Source organism: Octopus sinensis, linkage group LG4 (genome assembly GCF_006345805.1).
Source record: "Octopus sinensis linkage group LG4, ASM634580v1, whole genome shotgun sequence".
NCBI lineage: Eukaryota > Metazoa > Mollusca > Cephalopoda > Octopoda > Octopodidae > Octopus > Octopus sinensis.
Genome location: NC_043000.1, coordinates 106718959 through 106739140, shown reverse-complemented (window position 1 = coordinate 106739140; position 20182 = coordinate 106718959).

The window sequence follows — 20182 nt, the reverse complement described above, 5'->3', positions numbered from 1 at the left end:
TTCGCTTTACAACTGCATGATTTTGGGTTCAGTTCCGGTGTGCAGTACCTTAGATAAGCGTTTACGTAAGCTCTGGACCGACCAAGACACCGATAGAATAAATACCAAACTTTTGATTGCCAAGCATTAGCAGTGAAACTTATCCCTTAAGATCTGAAATTAAATCTTCAGTTTATAATGTAATAACATGGAGAGTCTGTATGGAACTTTATTGCTCCACGCTGAAGTGCATTGGTCATCCACACGAAAAAGTGTGAGCACAGTTTTTAAAATTTGAGTGAAGAAATTATCTTATTTCTACCTAAAATTCACTTTGAACTTCCAGAAAAGTTAAAGATGGTGTTGAGTATAAAAAAAAATCAGTAACTTTTTTATATATTCACTTACTTGAAAGAGGGTCAGTGTTTGACTGCAGAATGCCATTATACTATCTTTGAAAGTCCAAAACAAAATTAATGCATTTAAGTGTCTTCTAAAACTCCGATGTAACCAGGCAGCTCAAAGTGATGTGGAGTGTTTTGAAAGCAAAACTGTTCTACGTTAACACACAAAAGATTCAATTTTGCAACACTTTTCTGATACGTATAAAGCAATAACAATCCTTTCCGGCTGAAATTTAAAAAAAAAACATCGTTTGGTTAGAAACTCATTCGAGACTTGCGAAACTTAAGTAGAGTTTGGCTAGCAGAAAACACACACACACACACACACACACACACACACACACACAGGGAGAGAGGAAGTATATATGAAATCGGGTTTTCCCTAAAAGCCGAAATTTCAAAGAGTAAGTTTGCCAAACTACTGGATTGCATCTTCATGCAGTGTGCAAAAATTTTAAGTGTTAATACGATTTCTAACGAAATATTTATGTGAAAACTTTTTTCCCAACATTTCAATAACAAAAGCACATTTAGAAATAAATTGAATATAAAAGCTGATTTTATGTTTACAACTAACTTTCTCACTTTCACATATTAATGCTCTCACAAATCACTAACTTTTAATGACTTCATTAAGAAATTACACAAAGTAACTAAACTTTGGTAACACAATGATATTCTAATACGTATTCGCAAAATTGCTATATTAGATTTTTTTATTGTCTTATAAGTTCTGAAAACTCTCTCCTGGTCTAGTAGAATAGGGAAATTTTGAGAAACTTTTTTGTAGGCGTAGGAGTGGTAAGTAGCTTGCTTACCAACCACATAGTTCCGGTTTCAGTCCCACTGCGTGGCACCTTGGCCAAGTGTCTTCTACCAAACCCTTGTGAGTGGATTTGGTAGACGAAAACTGAAAGAAGTCCGTCGTATATATGTATATGTGTGTGTGTGTGTGTGTGTGTGTGTGTGTGTGTAAGTTTGTGTCTGTGTTTGTCCTCCCAACATAGCTTGACAACCGATGCTGGTGTGTTTAGGTCCCCGTAACCTAGCGGTTCGGCAAAAGAGACCGATAGAATAAGTACTAGGCTTACAAAGAATAAGAGTCCTGGAGTCGATTTGCTCGACTAATGACTGAAACAAGTAAAAGAGTATGTAGCTTCTAGTATGTATGCTTTATATGAGTGCGCGCGAAGTTGTGTGTGTGTGTGCGTGTACAGGGGTAGAGGATGCGTATATTCTTGAGTGCGATCATTCACAAAATTGTCCTCTCTACCTCTTTCTTCAGCCTATATGTACAAACCTGTACGCATATGTGGGTGTCATTGTATGTATATAGACGCACTTGAATGTATACATATAGTATATAAGTGTGAGTTCAATAAGTATTTTGGTGTTTGAGTGTGTATATATATATACTAAAACTCTGTGATTGCTTGCTTGTATGCTTGCTTGCGTGCGTGATTGTTTATTATCTAATACAGCTAAACCGGCGCATAATACACGCTCCTGGAGGACTAAACCAGGAGAGCTCGTAGGTCAAATGTTAGGGATAACAGGACCATGAAATTTTTCGGTTATCCTCTCCTGGGTCGTGCAGGGTGTGTGAAGGGGTGCGGAGTCTTGTTGGAACACGTACAGCCTCACCCGAGCAACTCTCTCGATTCAGGGCTTGACCACCTTTTTTATTGTCTCGATGTAGGCCGCCGCATTGACCCTAAGACTTCACGGGAAAAACTGAGAAGGCGTGACATAGCTCTTATTGCTCCTGGCCCCTAAGACCATCTCAGACGATGGTAACTTGGTGGACATAACAGTGGAACTTCAGTGAGACTGACGCAGTACTTTCTGTCATTAATCTTGCTTACTTTTTAACTTTGGATAAAGTTCTTCTCGTTTGAGAATAATCTGAGCATATCAAGCTCATATCAAGCTCCTCAAAGTGCTTGAGTTTGTTCCGAAAGTGTTTCGACCAGATCACATAGTTCTCCCAGACCTTACTGTTGAACTGTCCTCTTCTCATATCTCAATGTTTGTACCTAATGTCTTCTGCATCACACAAATAATCATTGGCTCGTCAATGACCCTCACTGACTTGCCGGTATTCTCGTTCATGGTGCCCTGAACTTCGACAATGTAGTGACTGTCGAGAATGCTTTTTTTTTTATCATGAAAGATACATTTCTGCCAGAGGCCAGGAGCTCGTTTTTATCTTAAACCCGAAGGACCTAGCGACATTTAATAACATTGCAGTCTCAGAAATTCTGTCATTGGTGGCTAAGGCGATGAAAACGGCAGGCCTTTTCATCGTCAGCGTTAGATCCATGTTGGGGCTTGAAAATAGAGGTGATATTTACCTAAAGCTGTGCAGCCATGTTTAGTCTGTAACACAAAAAAAGAAAACTAAAACGACCATGATCGAACTTCAGTTATGTAGTTTCAAGAGTACTACTTTTAGCACGCCAGGACTGTGTGGCCAACTTTAAATAGTTTTTGCGAAAGTGCTGATAACTTTTGATTTCTCCAAGTATGTATATATATATATACGTAAATGTAGAGCGTTAGAATGAATGCTCAACACCGCATTAGTAAATAAATAATTTCTTTATTTGTGAATTAAGGCTACCATTGGTTTCATGTTCAGAAAAGTAGGAGAATATCCAGGTATCTTAACAATTTTCAGGTCGATCATATGGAGAAAGGTGAAACTAATGGTAGCCTTAATTTACAAATAAAGAATATATATATATATATATGTATGTATGTATGTATGTATTATGTATGTATGTATGTATGTATGTATGTATGTATGTGTGTGTATGTATCCATGTATGTATATATTTATATATATATGTATGTGTATATATATGTGCGTGTGTGTATGTATATATATATATATATATATATATATATATATATATATATATATATATATATATATATACAGATAAAGAGTGAAATATGATTAATTTAATAAAATCAACAAATTTCACCAAGTAGTATTTCGGTATGGAAAAGGACCATATTCGGTAAAAGTTTATATAATTATAACAATGAGGGTCTTTGCAACAAGTTGCTAGACCACATACCGAATTTCTAATACTTTCGGTAGGTGGTCTAGCAACTTGTTGCAAAGACCCTCATTGTTATAATTATATATATATATATATATATATATATATATATAATATTGCACTTACTGAAAATAAATAAGCGACAGAACGTGGCATTCCATTCAATAAGTTAAAACCCATAATATATGCACAAACAAACGGAAAACAGACACAGAATGTCGCCAAATCCTTATCAGTTATCAGCCAAAAGATCAACGCAATTTCGCATCTTAAGTTGATGAGGATTTGGCGACCTTCTGTGTCTGAGTTTATTTATGCATTTATTATGTGCGTGTGTGTGTTTGTATATATATATATATACACACATACGTGCGTGTATAACTATACATACATACATACATACGTACTTATAGAGAGATAGGTATAAGCACACAAACACTCAAACACATATGCGCGCGCGCACACACATACACCTGTCTTTTATTCTTTCGTATTGGTTTATGTCATCCACCAGCAGTTATGTTGAGTCGGCTTTAGTTGATCACATCGATCCTGTGGTTATTTCAGTTTAGTACTTATTCTAACGATCTTTATCGATTCAATACTTAACTTATTGTTGTCGCCCGAAATTTAAGAGACGATACATTATCAGAGATGTATTTCATGCCAGACGTTGTCGACACATAGTCATTTCATGCATATTTATTAATAACGCAGCGATTTGGCTGGATCAATAACGGATGTGCACCGAATTCTCTCAAAATAACACGTGATTTGATATCACTCTGCTGTTTCTATGTACTCTGGAATAGTAAGCCACCACCGCAACGTTACTAATTATTTCGTGTAAAAGTATATAATTATAGAATATTCAATATACACTCACCGCACCGAAATTAAAGAGCGTTTAGAAGTAATATCTACACACTAATTATTCAGAAGTAACTCAAAAACATTGTAGTTAGTCACACAAAATACAGAAAAAATGCAGTCATTGTTTAGTATTATTCATACAATAATTCAAATAAACAGACATTTTCTTGGTGTTTTTGGTCTTTTGTAACTGTTGCTTGCATGGCGATTTGGCATGACCTCACCGTCGACTCTTTCCAGAACTATAACATCATTAGTATTCACGGAGTGCTCGCAGAACAGTGAGAAACTAAATAATATATCTATTCATTCTCAAAACATTCTGGTAGATTTCAAAGGGAATACTTGATCGCTGTTGTTTGTTCGTCATCGGAGAATACCTTCTTCCGTTAAATGCTGTTCTATGTGCACACCATAAATTGTTATCCGTTTGGCAGACATCATCACTCATCAGCAAACAATTTAGATGCTAATTCCTATGAACAAGGCCTCGTGTTCTTGTTAGCTTCATCGGTCCGGTGGGATAATTTTGACTGTGGAGACACACAACGAGGTCAAAACACTACGGTGTCTTGAAATAATTTTACACAGTGAATCACGTGTGTTATGAACAAGCATTGTCTAAAGAGAGTTATTCTCTGTTGAAAAACAACGATCAGACATTCACGTCCGAATCTGCCAGAACCGCTTAAGAATGAGCAGATGCATCATTGCTATTATCATCTCTGTTGTATAGGTATTTGCTCGAGAAAGAAAGGTATGAGCAAAGGTTTACAGTTTTAATCAACGTTATCAAGGTGTGCGCATAGAACAGCATTTAACGGAAGGAGGTATTCTCCGATGACGAACAAGCAACAGCGATTCAAGAGATCTGGACAAATAGTTGGGACCATATCTGTCATCCCTGACCCTGATGCAAATAAAATCAAGACGTGGTGATAAGACAATGTTTCCCTAACATCTTTTCAATTAAAAAATCATTTTTGTTTGTGGATAATCTGTTTTGCTTTTTGTTTGATTTTTATAGATGCATTGATTTTCAAGGACCACTCGATCAGAATGCAGTCAGTCAAAGTCGGAGAATTAACATTAAAATCTTCTTGTTTCTCCAGTGTTGAAGTATGAGTAAAATTAAACATTAAAAAAAAATCTGGAAGGTAATAATCTAATATTCATTAAAACACATGAGAATTCTTCGCACCATTGTTTGATTTCCACCACACCTTTTTTTGCTCCATTAGAAACAACTGAGTAGGTTTTTTTTATGTCACTCCACTTGTGTTGTTCACTTTATCCGTTTGATGAAGGACTGTTATGAGTTGTTCAAGTTTTTTTTAATATTCCGTCTTATTAAAAATTTCTAGAATTTAGTTCTTTCAAATTGAAAGCCACAATGAATAATGGGGAGAGGCATTTAATAACAGATTGAAAAATTCCTTTTCTTAAGGCTAAAACAAAAGTATAACTATAAAACAATTGAGTACTGTGTCAAAACACAAGAGTTGTATTAATTGGTCATTGTCCTGGTCCTACCGTGGTTTTATTTTTGTTTTTGCTTTTGTTTATTGCATAAATTGTTCCTTGTTATTTTTATGATCCGAGGTTTTAACTTTGCACTGAAATTACATAAACTAATTTTATCCATAACATGCTTCTTAATGAGTCATTATAATTGAATCTTTTCAAACAATTTCTCTTGTCTATCTAAGCCAGGGCGTCCTATCTATTGATGAATTTCCATTGTTATATTAATCTGCTCATAATTTGACATATATTCATTATCTGTAGCAACTGCATAAATTATACTTAAAGCTTATGCGACCGAATTCTAATACACTAATGTATTTCGTATTCAGAGCTGTGAAATCAGTAATCTCCAACGAAATTTATTTCTTATTGATCTGTAATTCCTTTTTTTTTTCAACTTATTGCAAAGGGACTAATTCTACAGACGGTCATTTCTTTTCAATGTTATTCAATTTATGTGAATAGAAGCAAATTGGTTGCCCATTTTGCATTAGAATAGAACCTATTAATAATAGAGATGCATCTGTTTCGAATGAAATTAACTGAACGTTGAAACAAATAACGAAGCCACTGAAGCACTATCTTTCCATTTCTTAATTACTTCAAGTCATTCAGCTGACAATTATATAAGTTGGTATTCTTTAGCTACAAACTAGGATGCTGCAGTTTTATCCCATTTTGAATACAACACAATTAATCCAATAAATCGCTCAAATTCCTTGGAATTTCCAAAAACAGGTAACTCATTATAGTAGCATCAATCTCTGAGGGTCTGGTAGCATCTTAGTTTCTCTAAAATGTGACCTTAGAACACTGACACTGCCATGCTGAGTTCACGTATTTAGAGTTGAATAACAATCCTACATCATGGGTATATTTAAGGAAAGCTTTCAAATTTTCATAATGAATCATTTTATTTTCTCCACATATCACTGCATCATCAAAATAATGAGCAGCTTCTTTTAAAGTTTTTAACAGTTTCTCTCCTTACCTTGCTACAAAAATATCTCCCAACGTAGTCTACTACTTATTTGTTTAGGTTTCAGATCTTACCTTAAAAGTTAGTATTCAATTTGTAACTCCAAGCGGCAATAGTGTAAACTGGAATAACTATTTGTCTCATAAAATGCAAAATGTTGCTTCCAGAGAGATAAGTGCACTTGATAATGTACCGACCGATGGTCATCAGTACTGAAATGAGGATTTAGATCAAAACATCATTAATATGTAGAACAAAAAATACAGCTAGCTTTGTGTATTTGTTAATGGTAGATGCTTAGCAGTTCACTGTTTTTGTCAACACTTCTGTTGGCTTCATCAACTTATAAATGCCATGACGACTTTGAAAGTATAATTTATTAATTTCAGTTTATTAATTTCATCTTTAATTAATTACCAATATTCAAAGAGGCGATTCCGAGTGAAGCAGCATGTGGTTGATACATGCAGAGAAATTCCTAAGCTAGAATCAGTGAGTATTCGAAGTGTTGAAGGCTTTTTAAATATGTGTTAAATTTTAGATCAACTTACACATCTGACATAGTTAATAGTGAAAGTCAATCCGGAGCGACTGAAATTGCAGGAGTTCAAAGATTTCAATTATCCCATTACCCCACTAGACTCCCTGTCCTTGATACGGAAATTGGTTAGAGACTATGAACAACAGAGTACAGCTACCTCCACTCCTATTACATGAAACCCAGAGCGTCTAAATATGTTGTTCACAAGAATTCAGCTTTGTCACACAACATGACAATCAACATACTGATAGCAGACTTAAGATAATGTGTCCCCATTATGCAAACCCTATGAAACAAAGAAACATGTACAGAACCTCATGCACCACATGCAATTCTCTGGATATATCCAGAAAGATAGATTCCGGGTATACAGGGGAGCTAGAAAGAAGTTAGATAGCATTATATGTAACGAAACTAGTGATACCTGCCTTAGATATAGAAGTAAAGACTGGAATAGGATACAAAGAGTTTGTGACAAAGCAAACAAGGTGAACACGTGGTACAAAGCCGACGAATATCAAGAAGTATTTATAGAGGCCACAGCCCATGGAGAACTAGCCTGAAGATTTAGGAAGGCTCTTGAAAGAGTCCAAACTCAACATTAATATCTTTGAAAAGTCAGGGAGCTCCATTAGATCACAACTATGTAGGACGTGCCCTTTTGAGAATACCACATGCACCAATGAGAACTGCATGGTATGTAAGATTAACGCTGGCATTAACTTTAGGACTAGAAATGTAGTCTACAGCATAAGGTCCATAGAGGGACTTGTAAAGATAAGAACAAGATATACATAGGCGAGACATTTAGAAGCATTGGACATTTGAAACAATATGACGACAAAAAACAGTCCTCCATACTCGAGCATCATGCCAAAGACCTACATGGAAGCACACTTGATCAACTTGACATCTGCATTTTATCCAAGCCCCGAAGGACCCAACACTCAGACAAATACAGGAGTACGTCCTCATAAATAAAACATCCCCAGTACTAAATAGAAAATATACGTAGAAGGTAGTCATGCTCCAATACCCGCAGTTTACATACACACAGACAGAGTTGTTAGTAAGCTGTTATGTAGACGTATATATATACGGTATGTTGTGAATTTATGGAAAGGAATCCCATAAAACTCAACGTTTTTGTTAAAAATGGAGAAGAGATGTTAAAATATACAAGAGAATGTTAATTCATGCAGACGATCGTTTCGTACAGCGGTATAAAAATCATGCAAATTCATGGTTGAATAGAAATAATTAAATTAATGAAATTGAATTAAATTAATTATGTATCACTGTACTTTTCAGCGCAAGAAGTAGAAACAAATTTTTTAGAAACAAAATTTTTACAACCCTAACTTTCATACTGATCCAAAGGTAAAGCTCACCTGCCCTTGCAAATTTGACATCGGAAAACTTAGCAAAATTATCATAGACAAATACCTAAAATTATTGAAATCCAAAATAAAACTCCGCCTGTGGTCTAAAACACTAGATGTAGTCAACTGGTTCACTAATCTTCAAGATAAGAAAAGATGCAAATTCATCCAACAGGTCATAGACAACTACTACCAATCCATTAACCCCATCTTACTAAATAAATCACTTATCTTCGCCAAGAATAGGACTAAATTATCAATGAAAGAAATAAAAATCATACTTGAAGTTAGGAAGACTATAATATTTCATGATGGTAAATAAAGGACCAAGAAAGATACACAAGACTGTTTCGATGTAACTATGGGTGCACAAGACTCCGCAGAGGTAACCGATTTAGTCGGGATTTACCTACTACACAAACTTAAAGAAGAATTTCCTGAATTGGAAGGTGGTCTTTACTGGGACGACGCTCTATTCTTAGTTAGAAATACCTCCAACAGAAAACTTAAACTTTACAAAAGATACTACACGATTTTATAAAAAAACAAGGATTATCCATTGCTATTGATAAAAATAACAAATCTGTGAGCTTCCAGGACGTTAACTTCAATATTAATACTTCCTCCCATCAGCCTTACCATAAACCCAACAACAATATCACATACATAAACGCTCAAAGTAACCAAGCTTGTAACATTATAGAAAACCTGGCCAACATAGAGAGAAGAATTAATCTATTATCCTCTAATGAAGAAATATTTAACAAATTAAGTACAATAAAAACGACAGCATCAATACTAATAATACCAAGCTTTATCTTGAAATGAATAACGTAGATAATATTAGTGGACCTAAGTCACCTAATGAATTAGTACACCCCATAAGCATATAAAAAAAACTCTCAATAATAGTCATCGACATAACCTTAGCACAAAACACGAAAATTACAACTACAATAAACATACTAATAAACTTAGTCAATACGAGCACCATAGCCATAACTTTACTAAAGGAAGAAAATAATATAATTTTTAGCAATTCCCCACCTTACTAACTACACTAATACTAATATTAATAAACCCATGAATACTGACAACAAACACCAAAACTCCTTAGTTATAGATAAAAACAGGAAAATTAAACCAATTAGCAGAAAAAATGAAAATAATCTAAACTCCCCTAATCCCTTCAATAATACACATAACCATAAATCTCAAATTAATGTAGATGGAAATAGAATAGCTAAAACGAAACCAATATCTTGTGTGAGAATAGCTGACCCCCCACCCCCAAACACAACCCATCATTCCAATAAAGAAAACAGCAATAACACTACTTGGATCATAATACCTTTTGCCAAACATCTAAAATCTAACTTCATTTGATCCATTAGAATGATAATAGATAAAAAGTTTAAAAACTCCAAATATACAAAAATATTTAATAATAAAAAAATTAGATTCAGATTTTCAGTCTCTCCAAATCTCTTTAGGATAATCTCTTCTTTTAACAAAAAGGAACTGGATCTATTCTATAATAAAACAAAATTCGTTAAATGTACCTAGTACCTCCAATAATCCTATAATTAACAACTACTATTATGATAATAACCAGAACTCCATGTCTATATATAATAAATATAGACATAACTCCATAGTACCACCCAATAATTTAAATTGTAATTGTAGAGGCTCAAATGCCTGTGAAGTAGATAAATATTGCAAACTGAAAGAAGTTGTATACCAAGCAACTATTATTACTCAGGGCTCCTCTAAATATATATACGTGGATTGCACGGAAAATTCTATTAAATCGCGTATAGATCTTCTTTTAGGGACCCTAGAAAAGAGAATAGCACAGGTCTATCTAAAAACAAATTTGGTACCTCAAAAGAAACAATACTGATTCCTCAATTTCTTGGAAAATCCTATCTTCTTCCCCCCTCTTACAGATATAATAATAAAATTTGTAGGTTATGTTTGGAAGAAAGCTATAGCATAATGAGAATGAATGAAAATCTGATTAACACTAGGGATGAAAGAGTTTCTCATGAAAACACATGACCAAATTCCTTTTTATCAATCTTAAATAATTCTTTTTAAGAAAATATTTATATATATTTTCTATAGAATACGATTATTCATCACTTTGCATCAGTTTGCATCACTGTATCTTACACTTTGCATCACTGTATCTTATACTATCTTGATATATTTTTTATTTAACTTTTATATATATACATTGGCCTGCTCGCTTAGCCAGCGGGGTGGCGTCATTTAAAGGCTAAAACAATGCGAAGCGCATTGTGACCAGTGATGTGTAGCAACATCTGATGGTCTGGTCGGTCATTGGTGGTGGATGGTGGATATATACATATATACAGGCGCAGGAGTGGCTGTGTGGTAAGTAGGTTGCTTACCAACCACATGGTTCCGGGTTCAATCCCACTGCGTGGCATCTTGGGCAAGTGTCTTCTACTATAGCCTCGGGCCGACCAAAGCCTTGTGAGTGGATTTGGTAGACGGAAACTGAAAGAAGCCCGTCGTATATATTTATATATATATATGTGTGTGTATGTTTGTATGTCTGTGTTTGTCCCCCTAGCATTGCTTGACAACCGATGCTGGTGTGTTTACGTCGCCGTCACTTAGCGGTGACCGATAGAATAAGTACTGGGCTTACAAAGAATAAGTCCTGGGGTTGATTTGCTCGACTAAACGCGGTGCTCCAGCATGGCCGCAGTCAAATGACTGAAACAAGTAAAAGAGTATACATATATTCACGAGTAGATACAAGGGCGTGTGTGTGTAAGTGTGTGTGTCTGTGTGTGCAAGTATATGAGTGTGTAAACGCAAGTATATAAGTACGCGTACACGAGAGTGCATATTGACCGTATGAACATGCAATTATATTGTCATATGGACCTGTTTGTATAGAGTCTACATACATAGATGATATGACTAACCTTTCGATTAAGATAAGCTAGAAAATAACAAATTTTGTGTTCGCAGTGTAGCAACATGTGTCCTATGTTCTGTGAGCGGCGGTATATTTCGGAAACTCAGTAAGGCTGCTGGATGTCTAGATGTATGTGTGTCACTGCTGAGTTCTGTCTGTCATAGTTATAACAGGTTTGTACACTATATGGATGCTGGCTGCAAGGGCTGCCTAGCTGTGTAGCATCAAGAGTGTCACCACTGCAAAGCTGCAACCTTCGTCCAGGCTATCTTTGGCTGTAATAGTATCGATACTGTCTGGGTGCATGGCTGTAATCAAAGATATTGCTTGTGTGAGCTTATTAGTTGCACTGTACCTCTATAGGACGCCTATTGTTATAGCAACATACTAATCGTTGTAAGGCGACGAGCTGGCAGAAGCGTTAGCACGCCGGGCAAAATGCTTTGTGGTATTTCGTCCGCTGCTGCGTTCTGAGTTCAAATTCCGCCGAGGTCGACTTTGCCTTTCATCCTTTCGGGATCGATAAATTAAGTACCAGTCACACACTGTGGTCGATATAATCGACTTAATCCGTTTGTCTGTCCTTGTTTGTCCTCTCTGTGTTTAGCCCCTTCTGGGTTGTAAAGAAATAGAAATAGGTATTTCGTCTGCCGTTACGTTCTGAGTTCAAATTTCGCCGATGTCGATTTTGCCTTTCATCCTTTCGGGGTCGATTAAAAAAGTACCAGTTACGCACTGGGGTCGATATAATCGACTTAATCCGTTTGTCTGTCCTTGTTTGTCCTCTCTGTGTTTGGCCCCTTGTAGGTACTAAAGAAATAGGTATTTCGTCTGCCGCTACGTTCTGAGTTCAAATTCCGCCGGGGTCGACTTTGCCTTTCATCCTTTCAGAGTCGATAAATTAAGATCTAATCGACTGGCTTCCTCCCTCAAAATTTCGAGCCTTATTCCTAGAGTAGAAAAAACATACAAATAGTTGTTTGATAGACGAATTAACTCTATAAGATATTTCAGTAAATCCATTTCGCATCGCTGGTGCACCGCAAAATGTTTTCTATTCTTTTAAAAAGATTTTCTACAGTACAATTCTTTCTGCTATAGGCACAAGACCTGGAATGTGTGGGGAAGGGGATATATGATCATATTGACCCCTAACTTTTGGTTGGTACTTAATTCATCGACCCCGAAAGGATGAAAAGCAAAGTCAACCTCGGTGGAATTTGAACTCAGAACGTAAAGACAGAGGAAATGCTGCTAAGCATTTTCACCCGGAGTGCTAACGATTCGGAGTGCAAACGATTCTCTACAGTACTAATAGTAAACTCTTTCACTTGGATTACACAAGTAGCATCTTATAAAGCGGAGATTCTCAAAGTGAGTCGGGGGAAAAGTTTCGGAGTTTCATGAGACAAAGTGATATTTTATACAATTTCGTAAAAAAAAATATTTTATGAAAATAGTATCCATATATTTAAACTATATTATGATTTCTAGTGAATTCTCTAAAGTAATTTTTGTTCCATTTAACACCTTTTTGTTCTATTTAACATCTATTTAGTGATAGTTGTCAGTAAAATACAGGGTGTCCCAGAATTAACTATTTCAGTAAAATTGGACAATTTTTTTTAAAATCATTTTTATTTATGTTTATCATGCTTAATATATTTTAAAAGTGTATAATTTTTTTTATTTTGCTTATAATTTTATAATTCTTATGATTTTTTAATAATTTTATTTTAATTCCTGCTGGATCCCGCTTATCTGTTCATGACAGCTTTTTCTCAATTTGGCTGCAATCATTTTCTTTACCTCTACCCCACATTCAGTTAGTAATGCAGGAGATAGCTCCTGAAATGCTTCGGGATAGATTTGAAATTTGCCGCATGTTAAAAATTTTCAATATAGTTTTGGCGTAAGATTTATAAATCTATTTGTTTTGGTGTCATAGTTGAATAATAAACATAGAATTCTGTTAGCTTTTTTTTTAATTTGCCCGATTTCATTGAAATAGATAGTTAATTCTGGAACACTCTGTATAGACATGGTTTCTATTATTTTGGGAAAACTATACAGAGACTAAAGTATTTATTTGTCATATGTCGGTAACTCTGGAAGTATACTTTGACCACTATGGACAATATCAGAAAATATGACATACATACAATAATTAGAATTTGATTTTTATTAAATTGTTTGATGATTATACAAAATGATAAAATGAAAACTGATTTTCAAAAGAAAATTATCCATTACCTTAAAATAAAATTAAATGAAAAAGCAAATTTATCCTTTGTACATTCTCAATAAATATACTAGTATTTTTCTAAATTTTATTAAAATAATTGCAATCGATTCTGTACACAACGTATCACTGCAAAATTTCATTAAAAAATGTGTATCTTTCAGAAAGTTATAAGAATCAAAACAGGTGGTGGAGCACCAAACTGTATAGTTACGCCTCTCTCTCTTTTTCTCTCTCTCTTTCTTTCTCTCTCCCTCTTTCTTTCTCTCTCCCTCTTTCTTCCTCTCTCTCTCACTTTTCTCTCTCCCTATCTCTCTTTCTCTCACCCCCCTCTCTTTTTGTCTCTCTCTCTCTCTATTTCTCTCACCAAACCTTGTAAATGTACTAATACAGCTACTCTTATGTTAATTTTCTATCTATGTTTTACTCTCTCTCTCTCCCTCTTTCTCTCTCTCTCTCTCTCTCTCTCTCTCGGTGTTTCTTTCTCTTTCTCTCGGTGTTTTTTTCTCTTTCTCTCTCTGTAAAGTGTAACAGAAGAGAATCAACCAACCAACGTATATATCGACTGCTATTATTGCATAGAGATACCACGACAAGCTAGTTTAGGAAACACTGACATAAATCCAGGGGTTTTACAGCTTTATAAAGCAAAGCAAAGCTATGGTAAAACTGCCTCTCGAGTGACTTCTCTGCCTAAGTTGTTCGCAAAAAAGATCTTTAAATAATATGGAAAGATTACGATATTTCAATATTTGTCAAACAGAACTGAATGTATTTTGTAAATTCATATGCTATTGAATTATTTGCACTCGAATAGGTAATGGCATCTTCAATTTCCACTTTTGAAATTTCAGATCATTCTATATCTTTATAGTAATCGGCTGCTATTCCCTCCAATTTGATAGAAATAAAACTATTTTTCATCTTTCCCATCTGGTTCCAAAAGTCTAAGATATTCAAAGTAGACAATTAATATAACAAAAGCTTCTTCAGATTAATCCATTTAATACAGTAACGTTGATTTATAATAATGGCATTGTTCATTATGATAACTGCTAGACTGTGAAAATCTCTGGAATCCGAAATTTCAATGAGACAATATCTAATCAAAAATGTATTTCACACCACCACATGACAGCAAACGAAATAAATTTATCCGTAGTTATTAATAAAATGCCGGAATAATACATTTCTGGAGCGGACTCTCTCAAAATTACACGTGATATGAAATCAAGTGTAACCTTGTTACAAGAACGCTCCTCGAAAAAGTGAGACACCTCGGCAGTGTTCATAATTATTTGATATAGCATTATAAAATAATCAGAGAATATTCGATACTGTTCATTATCTTCAGACATAAAGAAGTTGAGTTTTACGTACAATGGTATATACAAAAATACAGTAACATGCATATATGCATATATGCATATATACATATACATATATGCATACATACACACTCACACATTCACACAAAAACACACACACACATATATGTATGTATATATATATATATATATTATATATATATATATATATATAAAGCATTTTCTTTAAAATTATTAATTGTATTTAAAACAACTTAAAAGAGAGAATGACACAAACCTTTTGGAAGGAAGCCATTGTATTGTATACGCGCGCTTTTGCTGTTTAAAGCTTTTCATACACGCGTTAAGAGATAATCTGTATAGAGGAAGTTGTTTTTAGTAGCAGTGTTCACTGAATGGGAATTATATCACGTAGACGGGATCAAAATTAATATATCGGGTTAGAATACACAAGCAACAAATCGAACATTCATTTCTTAGAAATGTTTCCTTTATTCCTTTATTCTTTTCGTTTTTTCAAAACAAGGGATGGAACGGATCAAGTACGAATGACAGAAGAACAATACATTTTTAGAATTTTTAATCCGAAACTAACCTTGAACACCACTACAAAAAACAACTTCCTCTACACAGATTACACTATCTCATGTGTGTTTGAAAAACTGTAAACTATGAAAGCCCTTACACAATGCAAAAACCTCCTTTCAAAAGATTTGTTATTCTGTTACTTTATAAGATTTATTTTATAAAATCAATAATATTGAGACTATCAAGAGTTCTTTCTAAAACATTTTTTTTAATGCGTGTGTGTGTATTTCTATTGAATATTAAATTACTCGCATTTAACAGTTTCGTTTCATGCCTATCATGTAAATAGAAGATATCTAGAGGATGCTTTTAACCAACACTGTTACGGTCCTTGTAGGTAATTTCTCTGTTTCGTGTATGCGTGGACAGAAAAGTCGGAAGAGCAGTATGTTTCGATTCTCGATGGATCGTCACCAGCAACTATGTATCTTCTCAGCCTAACAAGGAACATATTACTTATAAACTCACTGATATTAGTGGCTAAAGTAAACGAGATAGACAAATTTGAATATTAACATTATTCTTGGTTGCGAGACCGAACATTATAGTTCCGTTGAGAAAGTTTTATTTTATTGTATGGTAGAACGTGTATTGTAGGACATATGGAACATATGTATTATAGAACATCTTTAGATGGCCCAGTGGTTAGGGCAGCGGACTCGCAGTCGGAGGATAGCGGTTTCGATTCCCAGACCGGGCGTTGTGTGTTTATTGAGCGAAAAAACCTGAAAGCTCCACGAGGCTCCGGCAGGGGGTGGTGGTGACCCCTGTTGTACACTTTCGCCACAACTTTCTATCACTCTCTTTTCCTGTTTCTTGAGTAAAATTGCAATGGACTGGCGTCCCGTTCAGCTGGGGGGAACACATACGCCACAGAAACCGGCAAACCGGGCCCATGAGCCTGGCTAGGCTTGAAAATTGTAAGTAATTTGTATACTAATTGCATGGACAATAAAAGGCCAAGATAGGAGCGACGTGGAAGCTCCCGATCCCCAGAGAAATTTTTTCTGTATTGTCCATGAATATTTATCTCGACTTTTGTGACTTTTTCTCATTTTCTCAAATTCATCCACCCTCTAATTTAAAAAAAGAACATTTATACAAAAAAGCTTTTTATAGACGCGGACATGGCTGTGTGGTAAGACGTTTGCTCCCCAACTACATAGTTTCGAGTTCAGTTTCACTGCGTGGCACCGTGGCAAGCGTCTCCTACTATTACCCCAGGTCGACCATAGCCTTGTGAGTGGAGTTGGTGGACGGAAACTGTGGAAGTTAATCGTTTATAAAAAAGGAAAATGTCCCTCGCATTTGAAAACTATGGAAATATTTTTTTTAAACATTTCATTTCATTTTTCCACAATTTAATCGTTTTTCATACTTTACTTTAAGTTGAAAAGATCGCAAAGCCTGAAAATTATTTTAGCATTTCCTACCTTGTCTTATTTGCCTTATATATGTGTGTGTATGTGTGCGTGTGTGTGTGTGCGTTTGTATGTGTCTTTGAATTATATGTGTCGCATATGTATGTATATATATAGATGTGTGCATGTGTGTGTCTTTGTGTTTATGTTTGCCCCAAAACTTTTGACAACTAGGGTAGATTTGTTCGACTAAAACCATTCAAGGCGGTACCTCAGCATGGCTACAGTCCATTGACTAAAACAAGTAAACGATAAAATGATAACAGAGGGGAACAAAAATATTTTTATTGTAACGATGAGGTCACATCAAATGCGAGTGTGTGTGCGTGTGTGTGAGTGTGTGTGTGTATGTGTATTCGAAATCTGATTTGATTCATTACATGTCTGTTCGATTCAATGTTAATACTAGTTAGATATAAACGCTACAAAAATTTTCAAAAATTTTGATGAAATTTTATAAAAACTTTTCAAAAATTTTGATAAAATCTTTCAAAAAATTTTCAAATATTTTGATGAAAATTTTCAAAACTTTTGAAGGAAACATTCGAAAAACTTTTCAAAAATTTTCATGAAAATTTTCAGAAAACTTTTCAAAAATTATCATAAAAGTTTTCAGAAAACTTTTCAAAAATTTTGATGAAAATTTTCAAAAAACTTTGCAAAAGTTTCGATGAAAAGTTTCAAAAGCCTCTTCAAAAATTTCAAAGCCTCTTCATCAAAATTTTTGAAAAGTATTTTGAAAATTTACATCAAAATTTTTGAAAATTTTCACCAAAATTTTTGAAAATCTTTTGAAAATTTTAATCAAAAGTTCTGAAAATTTTTCTCAAAATTTTCATCAAAATTTTAAAAATCTATTTTGAAAATTTTCATCAAAATTTTGGAAAGGTTTTTGAAATTTTTCATAAAAACTTCTGAAAGTTATTTGGAAAATGTTCATCAAGAATATTGACAAGTTTTTTGAAAATATTAATCAAAATTTTTGAAAGCTTTTTGCAAATTTTCATCAAAATTTTGTATACTTTTTTGAATATTTTCATCAAAAAAAAAGTTTTTTGAAAATTTTTGTCAAAATTTTTGTAAATTCTCATGAAAATTTTGGAAAGTTTTTGGGAAATTTTCAACAAAATTTCTGAAAAAAAGTTGTTTTGAAAGTTTCATCAAAATTTTGAAAAGGTCTTTTGAAAATTTTAATCAAAATGTTTGAAAAGTTTTTTGAAAATTTTCATCAAAATTTTTGATTTTGGAAAGATTTTGGAAATTTTCATAAAAATTTTTGAAGATTTTTTGAAAATTTCATCAAAAGTTTTGAAGAGGTTTTTGATAATTCTCATTAAAACTTTTTGAAAATTTTCATAAAAATTTTTGAAAGTTTTTTTGAAAGTTTTCATCAAAATTTTGGAAGGGTTTTTTGAAAATTTTCATGAAAATGTTCGAAAAGTTTTTTGAAAATTCTAATCAGGATTTGTGAAAATTTTCATCAAAATTTTTGAAAGTTTTTTTTAAATTTTGTGAAGAGGCTTTCGATAATTTTCATCAAAATTTTTGAAAAGTGTTTTGAAAATTTACATCAAAATTTTTGAAAAGTTTTTTGAAAATTTTAATCAAAATGTTTGAAAAGTTTTTTGAAAATTTTCATCAAAATTTTTGATTTTGGAAAGATTTTGGAAATTTTCATAAAAATTTTTGAAGATTTTTTGAAAATTTCATCAAAATTTTTGAAGAGGTTTTTGATAATTTTCATCAAAACTTTTGAAAAGTTTTTTGAAAATTTTCATAAAAATTTTTGAAAGTTTTTTTAACATTTTCATCAAATTTTGAGAAGAGGTTTTGATAATATTCATCAAAATTTTTGAAAAGTATTTTGAAAATTTACATCAAAATTTTTGAAAATTTTCATCAAAATTTTTGAAAATCTTTTGAAAATTTTAATCAAAATTTTCATCAAAATTTTAAAAATCTATTTTCATGAAAATTCTATTGATTTTTTGAAAATTTCATCAAAATTTTTGAAGAGGTTTTTGATAATTCTCATCAAAACTTTTGAAAAGTTTTTTGAAAATTTTCATAAAAATTTTTGAAAGTTTTTTGAAAATTTTCATCCAAATTTTCATCCACATTTTTTGAAAATTTTATTGAAAATTTTTGAAAATTTTAATGAAATTTATCAAAAATTTTGATGAAAATTTTCAAAATCCTTTATGAAATTAAGAAGACATTGAGATTAATTGTGAATAAAATTTAGATTATTTGATCCTGTCCTTATGTCTAATATCAGAAATTACTTCGTAAAAACATAAAAGTTATAAGAAGATACTGCGATTAATTGTGAATAAAATTTTAATTATTTGATCCTGTCCTGATGTCTATTATCAGAAATTACTTCGTAAAAAAATTATAAAAGTTATGAGTAACCTTTTGCTTTTTAGTTTTCACGACAATTTTAATTTCTTTTTTCAAATATGATTGTAAAAATTATTAGATTTGAAAAGAGAATTATTTTAAAGTTCAACCATTGTTTTTCTGGTAATTCATCCTTAAGATACGACAAGCTTAGCTCTATATAATTATAGTTGATATAAATATTGGCTGGTTGGCTGGTTGGTTGACTGGTTGTTTTCTTCGTGTAGAGAAAGTGGGAGAGAGAGAGAGTAAAAGAGAGCTAGAGAGAATGTTAAGAGTTGTAGGGTGAGTACACATAAGTAGGAGTGATGGCAGAAAGGGAACGCACACACACTCACACACACAGAAAAAAAATCATAAAGGAGGATGAGGATGAGGGGAGGAGGAGGTAGTGCAGGAGGTGGAGGAGGCTGGGGAGGAGGCGGAGGAGGAGTCAGTGATAGAATAGTTATGGGAGGAGTTATACAAATGAGAAATTTGTTTTG